Below are 14,542 nucleotides of genomic sequence, written 5' to 3' on the forward strand. Positions count from 1 at the left end.
GAAGGGTCAAAAGACCTATTTGTTTTTAGTAGAAAGGTTACTGAGATATTTCCCAAACTACTGTACTATCAGTTGTCTTGTAAATCAGTCTTTTAAAATTCATATCAATATTTATCTTATTTTATTCTTACATTATTCAGTATCTAGTATACTGTATGTTAGAGTTGTAACTGTTTGCATTTTATTTGCTGGAAACATGCTTCCTTTCCAACTTAAAATCAAAGTGATATCCAGTCTTAAATTTTGCTTATTTAATTGCTCCAGGATCATGGTGAATGTCGGATCTTTTTATTTCAGAAAATACATGTTTTTTATTTTATCTGATGATATTGTAAAGTAAAAGCCCAAAAACATCACAACTGTATTGAAACTTGACTTAAACTCATGGTTGATAAACTTTTTCTTTGCATGCACTTTTCCAAAGGGATGGACGTTTTGCCTTTATCTGCTTTCTGTAGCCTTCCTTCACAGCCTTTCTTGGAACAGTTGATGCTTAGGATTATCCTTTGAATGCTGATAGCTAAGAGTCTGGAAATGTATATTGCTATGTCTTTTTGCTGATATTTTGTCTTTTGTGACATTTCAATTAACGTTATGGATACACCTTAAGGTCTACTAGTTACAGGTATATAAAACATCTAATAAGTGCTGGTTAGTTTAGGGGCTGTTCTCATATAGATTTTGAAGTTTTTTATGTTCTGTCATTTGCTGTCTGGGAAGCAACAGAACCACAGAACAAATGTGCTTAGCTCAGAGAGAAGAGGGAAAATGTTATATTAACAGCAGTTACTTTGGTTGCATTGATAGTCTCCAAAGGGAGAGTTGTCCTGACCATTCTTCCATGATCACAAAGATGGTATCAGGCCAAATCAGGGTGACAAAGAGATTGACAGTGAAGAAAAATAGAACCCTTGGGATTCTCTCCAGAATGTGAAAGATTGACTTAAATAGAAACACTTCAAAACTATAGGAGGTAGCCTAACTGAGTACTATTAAGGCATTTTCTGGATTTGGATAATTCCTTTCACCTGCAGGTTTTGGTAGCACTTACAGTAACTTCTTTCAGAGTAACAGCCGTGTTCGTCTCTATTCGCAAAAAGAAAAGGAGTACCTGTGGCACCTTAGAGACTAACCAATTTATTTGAGAATAAGCTTTCGTGAGCTACAGCTCACTTCATCGGTTGCATGTAAAAGTAACTTCTTTTAATTTTTACTTCTAAAATGCATAATCTGAAGCAATGAAAACTCCCAATTAATCTTTTTAATTAAAAAGTTCATGTTAAGGTCACAAAGCTGCCTGCACAGAAGATATGTTGGATTCTTGATCCTTGCACCTTCCTCACTCTTTTTGGCAATAGGGGCTCGGGGCACTATGGAGACAATTGTAAGTAATTACAGCAACGTCATAACTATAATTTTCCATTCTAAAGTTTCACGATGTGTTTCTGAAATACGTGGGCAGATTTACTTGAGTCTTATGCCTGTTTACGCAAGCATAGGCTCTGGCAGAGATCCCAGTAATGGAACCTGTAGGGGGATGAGGTTGCAGTGGTGAAAAACAACTATGTCATCAGTCATGCCAGGAGGACCCTAGCACAGCACAGAAATTGAGTAGTCCTGGCAGGAAGCTAAGAGTGTCTGATAAGCATGCGCATTCAGCAGCTCCCTTCAATGCGTCAGGCCTTAGCAGCCTTGAATTAAAACTCTGCTCCACTTGTGCAAACCCAATGGAGCTCAGTACTGATACCACCACTTATCGTCCAAAGGAGTCCAACTGTCCTGGCAAGCAAGGTGTAATGAGCATCCCTGCTGCCAGCTCTTTTAGAATATAGCCTGTAAATAGTCTATGTATCTATATCTATATAGACCTATATATTATACATATAATATATAGGATGGGATTTTCAAAGGAGCCTCAGGGACTTAGTCAACCAGATTCCATTGCAAACCAAAGGGAGTTAGGTACTTAACTCCCTTAGACTCCTAAGAAAATCCTAGCCATCGTTACAATATATAAATCCTGCTATGCAGAAAACTTGTATCCATCTATGCTGAAAACTGCCTGAGGCAGATATATTGCCTCTCAGAGTGAAGGGGTTGTGCAGTTGTTGATAAACGCTTTCAAGTTCTGCAGCATTCATTTCCCACTGCGTGGACCCACCTCCACTTCCTTGCGTCTCCCCACATACTTCAGGGAGTCTACCGCTGTTGATGCTAGAATTACAGAGTCCTTGCACTCCCTGAGCACAAGGACTGGGATTGTGCCTGGCCCCTTCACTGGGCATATGTGGTGGTGACTTCTTGACCTCTGTTCTCTCTGACCCTGATGTCCCCTCAGGCACAACGTGTCCCATAACAGGCTGTTGGGAGTGTGTTACATACAGATCTCAAATAGGAGTTTGAGGCTTTAAAATATTTTACCTCCCAAGACAAGTATTTTAAAAATGATTTGGTAAATGGTGTTAATTTCAACAACAGTTTTGATGAATAATCAGCCCAACAACGGTTTGAGTCAATGAAAAGATCTAATGCAAAAGTCAAATCAAAGGTAACCCCAAATTGTTTTTAGTTGTTTAATGTTTATTAAAGACAAACAGAATTGCTGATGGTATTAATTACTTTCACTCCCAGTTATTAAAAGAGAAGGCAACAAATATAAAAGATAGAGCATTTGAGGTCAAGTGCTTTATTATATTATCCACATGTAAGATTGTATCCACCAGGGAGAAAAAAAAATCCCCAATAGTGCCTAAAAGGTACCGTAAAGATGCAAGCTCTCTTTGTGTACTCTTTTTTGTGTGACAGTGACAAATATTGCATTTTATGAGCAACTTCCTTGCTGTATTCTGACAAATACAATGATAAATTTGGCCCTGATCCAGAAGAGCACTCAAGCCTGTGCTTAACATGAAGTGTGGGAGAAGCCATTGTGACTACTTGCATGCTTTGCTAGACTGAAGCTCTAATGCCCTCCATGTAAAAATCCAATTTTCGAAAATAAGGTAGTAAAAACTGGTCTTTAGGGAAGTAATCTATTTTCAAAATATGTGATTTATTAAAATCAGGCTCATAATGAGAAACTAACTTCAACCTTACCTATGGAGAGACCAGCATCGTTCCATAATGTTTGAATATGTAATATAAAGCATTGTCAGTTGTGTAGCTGTTTCCTGCAAGTAATACAAACATGTTTACTAGGTCATGGTAGCTTGGGCTGTAAGGTTTAGCTGTCTGACTGTGTTAGATGTTACCCAACTGTTCTTTTTAACTTGAATGTATCTAGATTACCTTGAGGTTAGGCTCAGGTGGTTGGCCTGAAACCTGAATAAGTGCAGAGGATTTACATATAAGATGAATATTATCTGACTTCAGAGTATTGTCACTTCAATTTGTGTTAGTCATCCAGCAGTTATTGTTTATATTTTGTAACTACATGGCTTTATCCCACCGTACACTGGTAACTGCTCCAAGAAAAAAAGATTATGGACAAGATGGTGGGGTCTAGCTGATCTGCCCGAAGCCCAGGTCAGGAGATGGTGTGCAAAAGCGGTACAGACCTCACCTTTACACTACCTGGTCCTGCTTCATTTCCATTCGGGATCAGACCCCTGGCCTGGATTTTGGATGGAGTTGCTTCCAGCCTATGTTCTGAGGGCTTCTCTAATTTATGTTGACTGCAAATGGGCATAAGGGACCAAAACTACAGCTGAAAGTCAGTGAGGCCCTTTTTATCTTCTTCTTTTGCAGCAGGGAGGGAATATGGCATTATCAGATCCTCTGTGCCACTGAAGGATCATGTTTACCATTGGGGTGATCTTCCCTGCGTCAGTATTAAACTGGCTTACGGGCCCTATTGCACCTGTGGTGAAATCAGTGCAAAGTAGTTACACTGAGTTGTAGGGTCTAGCATGTTGTGAAATGGAGAGGTTTGAATGAAACTTAGCACAGACAGAATAAAAACACATTTGTGTACATACGTTGTATATGGTGAATAGGTACGTGGCAGTGACAATAGCTTTTATTGTATGCTTCATGTTAGGAACTTAGTTAGGATTAGGTTGATTAGATTGATCAGGAATAAACTGTGGAACAAATTGACTCCTCACTAAGCACACTGGCAATCTTCAGAGAAGGTGTGATGACTATGGCAGCATGAACTTTTGTGTGCATTTACCTCCTCACTGCAATGGTGCTGGAACAGTTTTTCTAGTGGGGGTGCTGAAGGCGGAAGCCATGTATTTGGGTGGTTGTTACTACTTCAAGGCAGGGAGTGTGACTGCTCCTCTAGTTCCAGAACCTATGCCTCACTATGGAACCCCCTAAGGGGTTTCTGAGGGCAGGTGCCTGCTGTGGAATCCTGGGCCACGTAGCTGGAGTTTCAGCCATAGGCCTGGTAGCGCTGCTGTGTGATCTAAAATCTTAGCAATTTCTGACTTTGCATCATTTTAGCAGGTCAAGGGTTGGGCTCATGGTAGAGGTATGGCGTGGTCTTCACCACACCAACCCACGCCTCCATAAAGGCCGCCCAGGAGCAACTTTGGCATGTGGTTCCCACTGAGAAAAAAGACCTAGGGTTTGGCCACAGGATCCTGTCCATCCAAAGCAGAGAGGGCTAACCAGATTTCTAGGAGCTGCCAGCAGGGAGCCTTGGGCCTCTGATGAATCTCCCAAAATATGGGGATGTTCTTGACTTTCAGGGAAGAGTGAGACTGGTTCTCTTTTCATCCGTGGAAGAATGAAAAGGAAAGAGATTTTTTCCCTTCCTCTCTCTGTCACTAATTTGCACCGACCCTTCCTTTTTATAAGAGAGAATGAGGAGAAGATTGATTTCAAACAGCAAAATAAGGAAATGGAACAATACTGGAAAAAATCGTCTTTATTGTTCTTTGGACACAAACGTTGTACATAACATTATGCACCTTTTTTCTCTATTATATTTAGAATTAATTCTTACTGGTTTCCCACTTGATTACATTGTAGGTTTTATGTATAACAAAATACTGCTTGTTTTTAAATGAGGCAAAAAAGTGAGAGGAAACTTGCCACCAAAAGAGTATCTGGGCTCATGGTAGGGGAGCGGGCGGGGGAAGGTGGAAAGAGAAAGACAGCAGATTAAAACAGCTCCTTCAGTATGTGAGCTCTAGTCTAACTTGTCACATGTATGTCTGGATGAGTGTATGGGTCTCTTTCTATACAAATATCCATATTTGGCAAGATCTTCAACTGGTGTAAATTGATGTAGCTCAGCTGACTTCACTGGAGCTCCACTGATGTATATCAGATAAGGATCTGTCCCATTACACACACATTATTATGTGTGTGAATAATATTCATACCTATTTCTAAAGATAGCAGACCAGATTGTCCCCTGGATTCAGGTTGCTGTGTGTCGCTCATGCAAAGTGACCTTCAAGTCAATGTACCCTGCCATGGGAAGGAGCACCTTAGCACAGGGGGATCTTGGGGTGTAGAACCAGCACAATGGTTTGGACTCAGTTTCCCACTCTGGGGTCGGCGTTAGTGTGTAAAGACAGGATACCATCAGATCTTTATCCATTATGCCAGAAGACATGTTCAGCACATAGACAGCCCAGGATCAGGGGAATACAAAGGTGTTTTAACTTCCCCTTTGCACCCCATTCATCCCCAAACTACACTGGGTGCTCCGTTGCCCCACCCAAGGATTTAGCCCACTATAATAGTCACTACTTTTAATTTTCAACCTGATATTAGACCAGCAAGCATTCGTTATTTCATGAGAAATCATTTTGTCATTTTAGTTTCATTATGACTGAAGAGCTGTGATTTTTAAATTAGCCGACTTTTCGGAGAGTGCTGAGCTGAAATATTGTACAGAATATACAAATTAAGAAGTAGACTTTTATAGATTTCCTCTCTTTAAAAAAGTAAATATAAAGGGTACAGCTTCCTTGTGATTCCAGAGACCAGTTTTGAGTAATAAAAATGAGACAGCTTCCTAGCCAGCCACAGCTGATGTCATCATATATTCCCTGCACAGAAACACCATAATAATAATTGTCATGCAAAAGCCAGAAGTCCAAATTAGTTGAGTTTGATTTAATTCAACTATTATTTATTATTGCCTATAAGGCAAATGTGCGGTAGTACGATGAAGCTGTCAGAATATGTGTATGTCTCCATATGTGCGTGGGAGACAATTTCTCTTCCAGTGAAGAAAGCAGTTATATTCAAATTTTCTTTAATTCTTGATATGGGATCATACACTTGAGATAGCTTAAAAACAACTCAGTGTTAATCTCTCCATATCTGTCTCTAGTTTCATTATTTCTTCAAGTACCAAAGGAGGATCTATTTATCTAAGTGTTAAATCTAGTTCTGATTTAGTCACAACATTAACATGGACTTTCACGTTACACTTCTGAACCCCGTGGAAATCATCAGTTTCTGTAATTAAAAAATAACTTTGTTAATTATTCAGCCTTTTCATTGCCTCTTGAGTATGGCAGGTTATAGTGTGCTTTATTGTAACGGTTACACACATTTTGAAAAAAGGAACCACCTTTCCATCCGAAAGAACCCTATGACTTTACATAATGTGATTTGTAGCCACACAGATTACCGACTAGTAATGTTCCAGGGCACTAAAAGATAACATCCAGCACCCAGAGGAGGTATATGCTTGAAGATCCCAGGTCTACACTGTACAGAGTAACATAAATGAAAGATAAATTGGCAAAGATGTGGAGACTTTAAAAAAACAACTTCTGCCCCCCTCTTCCCCTCCATTCCAGTTTTTGGCAAAATAGAAACAAATTTACAGATCTGAATGCTATAGAAGATGGTGGAGGGGTAAAAATTTTTGCTTCATTTAGTAATTTTAACAGTATTGCTTTTAGCTGCTAGAGGAGTAGAAGTAGATGACTATTAGGTTTCTGACAAAGCAATTATGGCCTAGACACATATGCTGGGAGCTGACCTGACATTTGCCTCTGGATAGTTGTCATAGCAGCAGCCTGAATAGAGCAGCTTGATACAAATGCATGCTGCAGAGTGGATGTAAGTTCTGCACTAATGCAATACATCTGAATGTTAATAAAAGTGCACACATACTGCCACTTAGCTGAAGCCACTGCTATTGTGTTTCATTCCATTTGTCTAATTCCTAAATGTTCACTTTTAAATCAATTCAGGTTTGCAAGTTTATGTTAATGATCTACCTTCAGCCAATTTGTGGCGCCTTCTCTCTAGGTGACTCAGTGGTAACAAGGGGGTTGATGCTTGGGGAAGACTTTTCAAGTGCAGTTTTGTTAACAAAAGAGATGCCCAGCTGCTACAAACCAGGAGCAGCCAATATTGCCGTTAAGAAAGGAAAAAATTATCTGTGGACAAATTATAGATAATTGCAAACGGTTTTGGAAGAAACTAATTTATATGGCAATGAGGGAGTGGACCATTCCAGGACCACTGTATCAGGTTTTCAGCACGGAGAAGGAATTAAGGCCTCTAATCCTTTGTACTTGAGGACTGAGAGTTAGAATCTCAACGCTGTCTTTAATGCATGGGTTCTAAATTTTGACAGTGAGCAGTTATCTCCTGGATTACAGTTCAGACAGTAGGAAAAGAGGATGGGGGATATATAATTTTGTGTGTGTGTGTGTGTTTACTTTCCAGATAAATGTACACTGCAGCTCTTGAGAGGAAGGAAGAAACAAATTGCAGGGTTCCTTCATGCCTCTTTTTATTCTGTTGTTTATATTCTTAATTTCTGTATCAGGTGCAGACTTGGGCAACATTTGCTACAGAAAAAGCAAGCATGCAAAAATACCTCCCAACAAAAGGCTAGATTGTGCCTTTAAGGCAATGCTTATAGTAAAGGATGGTAGGAGGCTACAGTCCCCCAGCAGGAGCATGGGACATGTTCCGCCTCAGGAACTAACAATACCTACCAGAGCTCCTCAGCATGCATGGGGAACAACAGCCCATTACAGGGTGCAGCTTTTCTCCACTTCCTCTGTGCAGGCTGGTGTGGAAGGAATAAGGCCTTGCCTCCTTCTGGCCCCCTTTGGAGCACCAAGTGTCCCTGGAAGAGCAGAGAAAAAAGACACTGCAATTGTGCCTAGCCTGTGCATGACAACGTTGCAAGGAATGGAGGGAAGACTCCTTGAGCCATCACTCCACTGTGCATCTGCATAAGGAACTAGCAGAATCAGGCTCAAAATGTTTGCATTTGAGAATGGGAGGTTTCTTGAGTCTTTTAGACTATAAAAGAGCAATTAGAAAAATCCTTTCTATTTGAGGCAATTAAAAGCAGCCTGTTAAAAACAAAAATGCTAACACAAATGTAATAGGCCAGAGGTTTCAAACTTTAGTCGATGCATGTCAGTAGAAGCTGGAGAATACTTCACACCTCAGAAAAATCAGAATACCTGAGATTAATGCAGCTAAGTACTATACTTGGTTGTTTGAATAGGGATTCAGGTATCTAATTTCAGGTATACAAATTGGACAGTTTTGACCACAGATTAATAAGCCATCTCAGAATAATTTGGCATCCTCACATAAATAGACACATACGTGTGCATGCACACAAGTTTTTGGTTTAGGCCTTTTTCCTCTCCCTCCACATCCCCACCCAATGATTATTTCTCTTCTGAATTGAACTACAGTTTCCTTTTGTGCTTCCAAATTATACATTCTAACCACTGAGGCACAAAATGTTATGCAGGCACAATTTAGCTGGGTATGGATTATTGTCAAGAGATCAAATTATGTGCAAGCACTGAGAAATTTAGCTTCCTACCCACAATGCAATAGCCATATTGTCAAGAGGAGGAATATAAGCAGCATTGTAATTTAAATCCCACTACCTTTCAAGTTAATGGCAAAACACCTCGTGATTTCACTGGTTCAGGATTGGGCTCTTTGTTATTAATAGATGCAGTTAGAATGGAATGTTGGATATTGCAGACAAAAATATTCCCCATCCCAAAAGGTATTAAATTTGATACATATATTTGACAGGAATAATGCACCAATCGTGCAGTAGCAAATTATTTCATGCCTTGGACACACAGTGAGGTGAACACCTAATTTTTTATTTAAACATAGCTTTTAGAAAATTAGAAAGAGTATGGATTCATTTTTTCCATGTGGTAATTTCTCTTTAGGGTTATCCAGAAGGGTCCACATGCAGCAGAATCTGGGCATGTACAGCTGAAATAGATGCTGCTTGTTTCAGTGTAGGCACTAAAGATCCAGAGGTGTAATAAAATATTTGAAGTGGGTTAAAATTAATACCAAAACTTATCTGAAGCCTTTGGAGCTGAAGGATGAAGGCTGGACAGGCAGGTAAAGTGGCTTAGGAAATATCTATATAGCAGCCCCAGGAGTTCTTCTCTACCCCTCTTTGGAGCCGGGGTGGTCTGAGTAGGCGGCAGCATTAATCTTCTCCTCTAAGCCTGTGTAAGGAACATGGATTCTTCTTTCCCCACCATACAGTTAAGAAGGAAGCATGGATCTCTGCTACCCAGAACCAAAAATGGAGATAGCAGAGGTGGGCATTTTCTCCTCCCTACCACACACTGCAGGCCGGAGCGTGGAGACATGTCTTCCCCCATCCTTTCATGTGGATATACCAAATGAAATGTGATCTATTTTTAAACCAGTCCCATAGTCCCTTGTCTTGACTGGATTGAGACTAGCGTCTAAGAGCCTATTCATCTGCTATTTCCTGCTTATGGTCACCTATAGGTATTGCAGTGGGAGTCCAGCTGCCCTGTAGCTCAGAGGGGAAGTTATGTTTTTGAGAGTGAAGACTTGTCTACATACAAACTTGCACCAGTTTAGTTAAATTGATTTAGTTAAACCAGTACAAAAACCACTGTGTGGACATGCTTTATTTCAGTTTAGCTGAAACCTGTCTCTAATCAACTGAAGTTAAGCTGAAATAAACCACGCATAAACCAAAATAAGTGTCCAGATGGGGTTTAACTAGATCTCTTAAAATTCACGTCTGGTTAGATGTGTGCAACACTCCATGTATCAACAAGTTGTTTATGTGCAGCAGCAGGGGAGATATTTATATAATCCAAACATTGGCCAGACATCCCCAAACTAAGACTATTTTTCAAAGTAAAAATAATGAACCAAAAATACACTGCCCCGGAACAGCACCAGCTGCTAGATGCCAGGCATGGAGCAAGGCAGCCAAGCATGCTGTGGCCTGCAGCCCAGGCAACATGCCAAAAGAATTCTTCTCTAGAATAAGGAAATTTGGGGTACTAATCTTTAATGCAGTGCACAAAGCCACTGCTTGTGACTTGTGATATTTCTTATCAGCCTCCTTCTTTATTGACTCCTTTAATTAAACAAATCGGAACCTACACTTTCCTAAGGCCAGTAAAAGGTTGCTATTTTGTTTTTCTTGTTTATGCATTCTAGTTTGAAAACTCACTGACTCTCCGTAAGGGAATGAGAGGGTCATATCCCAAGAGCATCTACTGTTCATCTACTGACTCTTGTTTTAAAATGTAAAAATCTTACTTTATCAAAGGTAACGATTTTGGGGCTTGGCTCACATACTGCACAGTAGCAGGTCAAGGTGAAATTCATAATAGGAGAAATTTCCTTTTTCTTAGGGCCATATTTCTCTCTTCTAGTAAATGTGGGGTTTTTTTTAAAGTGTTCAGAATGTATGTATTTGCTTCTAAGATTTTTTTCTTTAACTACAAAAGTCAGGTTATACCGGAGGCAGGGTATGAAAGCAGACAGCACACATCAAATACTTTCAAGAAATTTTAGTTTTCACAGGTTTACAGTTCAAATTTAACAAGGCAGACTTGAAATAGAGTAACTACATATCAAACAGCCATAATGAAATAAAAGATAAAACACTTTAGTATCTATGATTCACTATGTTCATACAAATAATTTTAAAACATTAGCTATTAAAAGCTTTCCAGCTGGCTTCTCACTCTGCAGAAAATTTTGTTCTGTTTAACTTTATAGCAGAATAATCTGAAATTGCTAAATGCAAACGGTATATGTGCACACTATGTAAGTAGCAAAGCTTCCCTTAAATACTCTTTCATTTAGTCTTTATAACTTGTAAATCCATACAATAAATATCTGAGCCTGTGTTTGAAGACAGGCAGTAGGCATCAAATGCATCCCAAAAAGTGCTTGCTCACTTTTTATTTTCTTCTGGTCAGGAGAAGTAGGTTTGTAAAGACAGCTATCAGTCACTTGGTACCAGAATTCACCCATTAAGGAGAACATTTACATAAACTTTTCAATACTCAAACTCCTACAAATCTTATTTTTCTTCTAAAGAAAGAACTCTAACATATATACATTTTACTTTAGTGGTAACAAATAACCAGCACCAGCCTCACTCTTCATGTCAAGGTTGTCGTCTTCTGGTTCTAAATAAAGAAGAATTTATTTCAGAATCTGATTTTATAGTGTAATCTGCATATTCCAACATATGTAACATGAAGGTTGGAAGTAGTGTCCAGTTATCAGAAAGCAGCAGGCACAATACAACAGGATAAAGCTCGAGCTGATGGAACATGTAATGTTACCCCACAGGTTTTCAACAAATCTCTTTTGTTTATTTAATTCTCCAAGCCCTAGATCTAGTAGGCGTAGCACAAGCTGTTTGGTGTCAAGAAAAAGTGCTATCAGTAGTGGGAATTCTATGAATTGCAATTCTCTCAGTGAAGAGACCAGCAGTAAGAGGTTTAACTGTGGCAACCCTGATAATATTGCAATTTTAAAATCTGCAAAACTGGCACAAGCAGCGCTCTAAGAGTCCCACACACTTCCCCAAAACATCCCTAAATAATCTGATTGACACATTTAATATTTCTCGTTTTTGGCACTGCTACTGCCATTGTATCATTGACTTCAGTGGAGCTATGCTGATCTACAGCAGCTGAAAATCTAACCCATCACATTCACTGCAAAATGTAGATATATTAGATTAAAAAGAGGTTGATGGTGTGACTACGATTGCTAGGATGAGACATCTTCATTTTAATCAAACACCAGTATTTCATTCTGTGTTCTTCAAATGTACATGTACCATGCTCAAAGAGCTAAGTGCTGCATAGCAAAATTTGTGCTGAATGAGAACAATAGACTAGGAAAGGAGGAATTCCTCCTGCTTTGCATCACAGTTCATCAGTAAATACTATGTCATTGTCATCATACATCAGTATCAGTGGTACATTGATTCATCCAACTCATCACCTGAAGGCAGAACTGTTCACGGGTTGAGAAAAGATGACATAGTTTCCATGGGTTTCCGTTTGATTTTGTTTTGAAGAAAGTTCAGATATTTAAAGACTCATCCATTTGCACTGCCCATGAATTGGAAAGTTGCAAAAAATGATCATCATCCTTGTTCTGCAAGCAGTTGTCCATTGCAGACGATATTGGCTTCCAAAGGCCCTTAGCGGATACACCAAACCACACAGTTCTCTCCTAAGCAGAACCCTTACTCCTTCGCCACAAACACTTCATCTGGAGTTTGTTTATTCTCAGATTTTCATTTACTTTTATTCTAATAAGAGATGTCCTGGAAGCTGGAGTTCTTTATCCAGTGCCTCATGTTTATCATATTTGTCATTCAATGACTATACTATTAGCCTGGTGGTCTACGGGTAACATAATAACACTGCTCCCATATTCCCTTGCTTCCAATCCACCTGGGCTCTGAGCTCTGTGAAGGCACCACAGGAGAAGGAGTATTTCACATCCTCTTCCGAACTGCTCACCTCTGGCAGGCTGGAAGAGTAAGTTCACGTCTCCGGAGAAAAATGCATCTAGCCTTCCTTTGCACAGGGAACGTTGGTCACAATGTGAAGTTAAAATGGCAAAAATATATGAAAATCCCGAAAGGACACTACTACCAAACCAAGGGCTAAATCTTGGCTTTAGCATGAGCCCTGAGCAAGGCCCCGTGCAATGTTGCATTGCCTCTGGGTCTGCCCAAGAAGGTGACTGACTCAGAGACTCCGTATCTCCTCACTGCTCTTAGGAGGAAATTTCCTGCACGAGGCCTATGCCCAGAGCAGCATACCTTCCCGACATACCAGCTATACTAACTAGTCCACTGGGGGTGGAGCCAAGGCTCCACTTGCTGTCTGCTGCATTCTGCCCATCTACGCAGCAAGGGCATAGCAGCTGTGGAGACACTCTCCTCCCAGCACTGCAGCCTTTCAGCTGCTGTCTTCGTTTGAATGCCTGAGTTTCTTCACAGTGAATATTGAAGCAATGACCATAATAGGTACATTACTAAAGGGCTGTGCCCATTTCAATCACTCCGCAAAAACTCTCTGAGTTCATTCCAAACCAGGTGGAATTCTACCTTCTATTTGATTGAAGATATTCTTAATCAGAAAATAGCAGTCTTTGGACACAGCATTTAAAATTTCATGGGGGAGGCATTGTTTTTCATTCAGCTCAATGTGCCATGCTGGAACACCTGCTGGAAACCATTTGCAATTGCTGCCAAAGACATCAGCGGTGAAACTCTTAATTAGTTAAGTTATCCACTTTCTCCACATGTTCAAAACTTTAAAGCAAGCACAGACCTCAGCCGTGTCCCTGCATATAGTCTCCCCCTTTTTTTTTTTTTGCAGAATACAAAACCCCCAAAACAATTTGGCAAGGCTGGTCGTCTCAGATCAATACTAAAATAGCAGGGGCTGCAGCATTAAGTGGATTAACTTGCAAACCACCTGCCCCATTGTACCTGGTTCAAGCATCTGTCATTAGTCTCTCCCTTTGTGAGCACTAAATTCAGCCACACATTTTAAATTGAAAGACTTTTTTGCATCTCTTTGTCCACTGGTGGAAAAAGATCAGGGCATGGGCAAAGCATATATACTAACCCACTTTCTAGACCCTCACTAAAGAATGGCAGACTTCTCCCAGACAGTATAGATACTGATAAAGACTTGTCATTTTTTATTTGACGAGGTAGAGGCCCTGCTCTTTAAAACAAGAAAATTTCTCCTTCTCCAGTAACTTAGTCCCGGAGTTGTCCACACACTGACCTCTGGGGTTGATTTCTGAAACTGAAATGTCAAAAGGGGAAAGTGTATGTTGCTCTCCAGCTATCAGAATGGATAATGAACTTTGCTAAAACTGATGTTGGCATGAAAGATGATCCCTTTGCTGTGCTGCTGTTCTACCAAAAGCATTTCATCAACACTTGCTGCTCTGATCTTTTTGATTTGATAACCAGCACCTCTTCTGAAAAGGTTTTCCATTCGGCAGGTGAAGTAGCAGTGACCAAAGAATTAAACATTTCAGTCTATGGATGTGGTTCTATCAGAAATGCAGACGCGTGAGATCCATTTCCCCCTCTTCTCCACATGGCACATTTTTATTTTGATCTTTTGCATTGCAATCCCGTGCTTTCATGTCTTGTCAGATGTTGGCATCTATAGCCTTTGATGGTGGATGGTGATGTTGGCAGTTCATTTTAGTATTTATAGCCTTAATGCAGAAGGAATCTACTGCTCTTCTAAACAGAAACTAGTGCAAGCCA

The 14,542-nt window shown here is 40.0% G+C and overlaps 1 protein-coding gene across 4 annotated transcripts in view; it reads left to right on the plus strand.

Moving 5' to 3' along the window:
- Positions 1-14,542, plus strand: part of NOL4 (nucleolar protein 4) — a 246,880-nt gene that overhangs the window by 206,313 nt on the left and 26,025 nt on the right. The window lies entirely within an intron of this gene.

The sequence above is a fragment of the Chelonia mydas genome, chromosome 2, assembly GCF_015237465.2.
Source record: "Chelonia mydas isolate rCheMyd1 chromosome 2, rCheMyd1.pri.v2, whole genome shotgun sequence".
In the NCBI taxonomy this organism is placed as follows: domain Eukaryota; kingdom Metazoa; phylum Chordata; order Testudines; family Cheloniidae; genus Chelonia; species Chelonia mydas.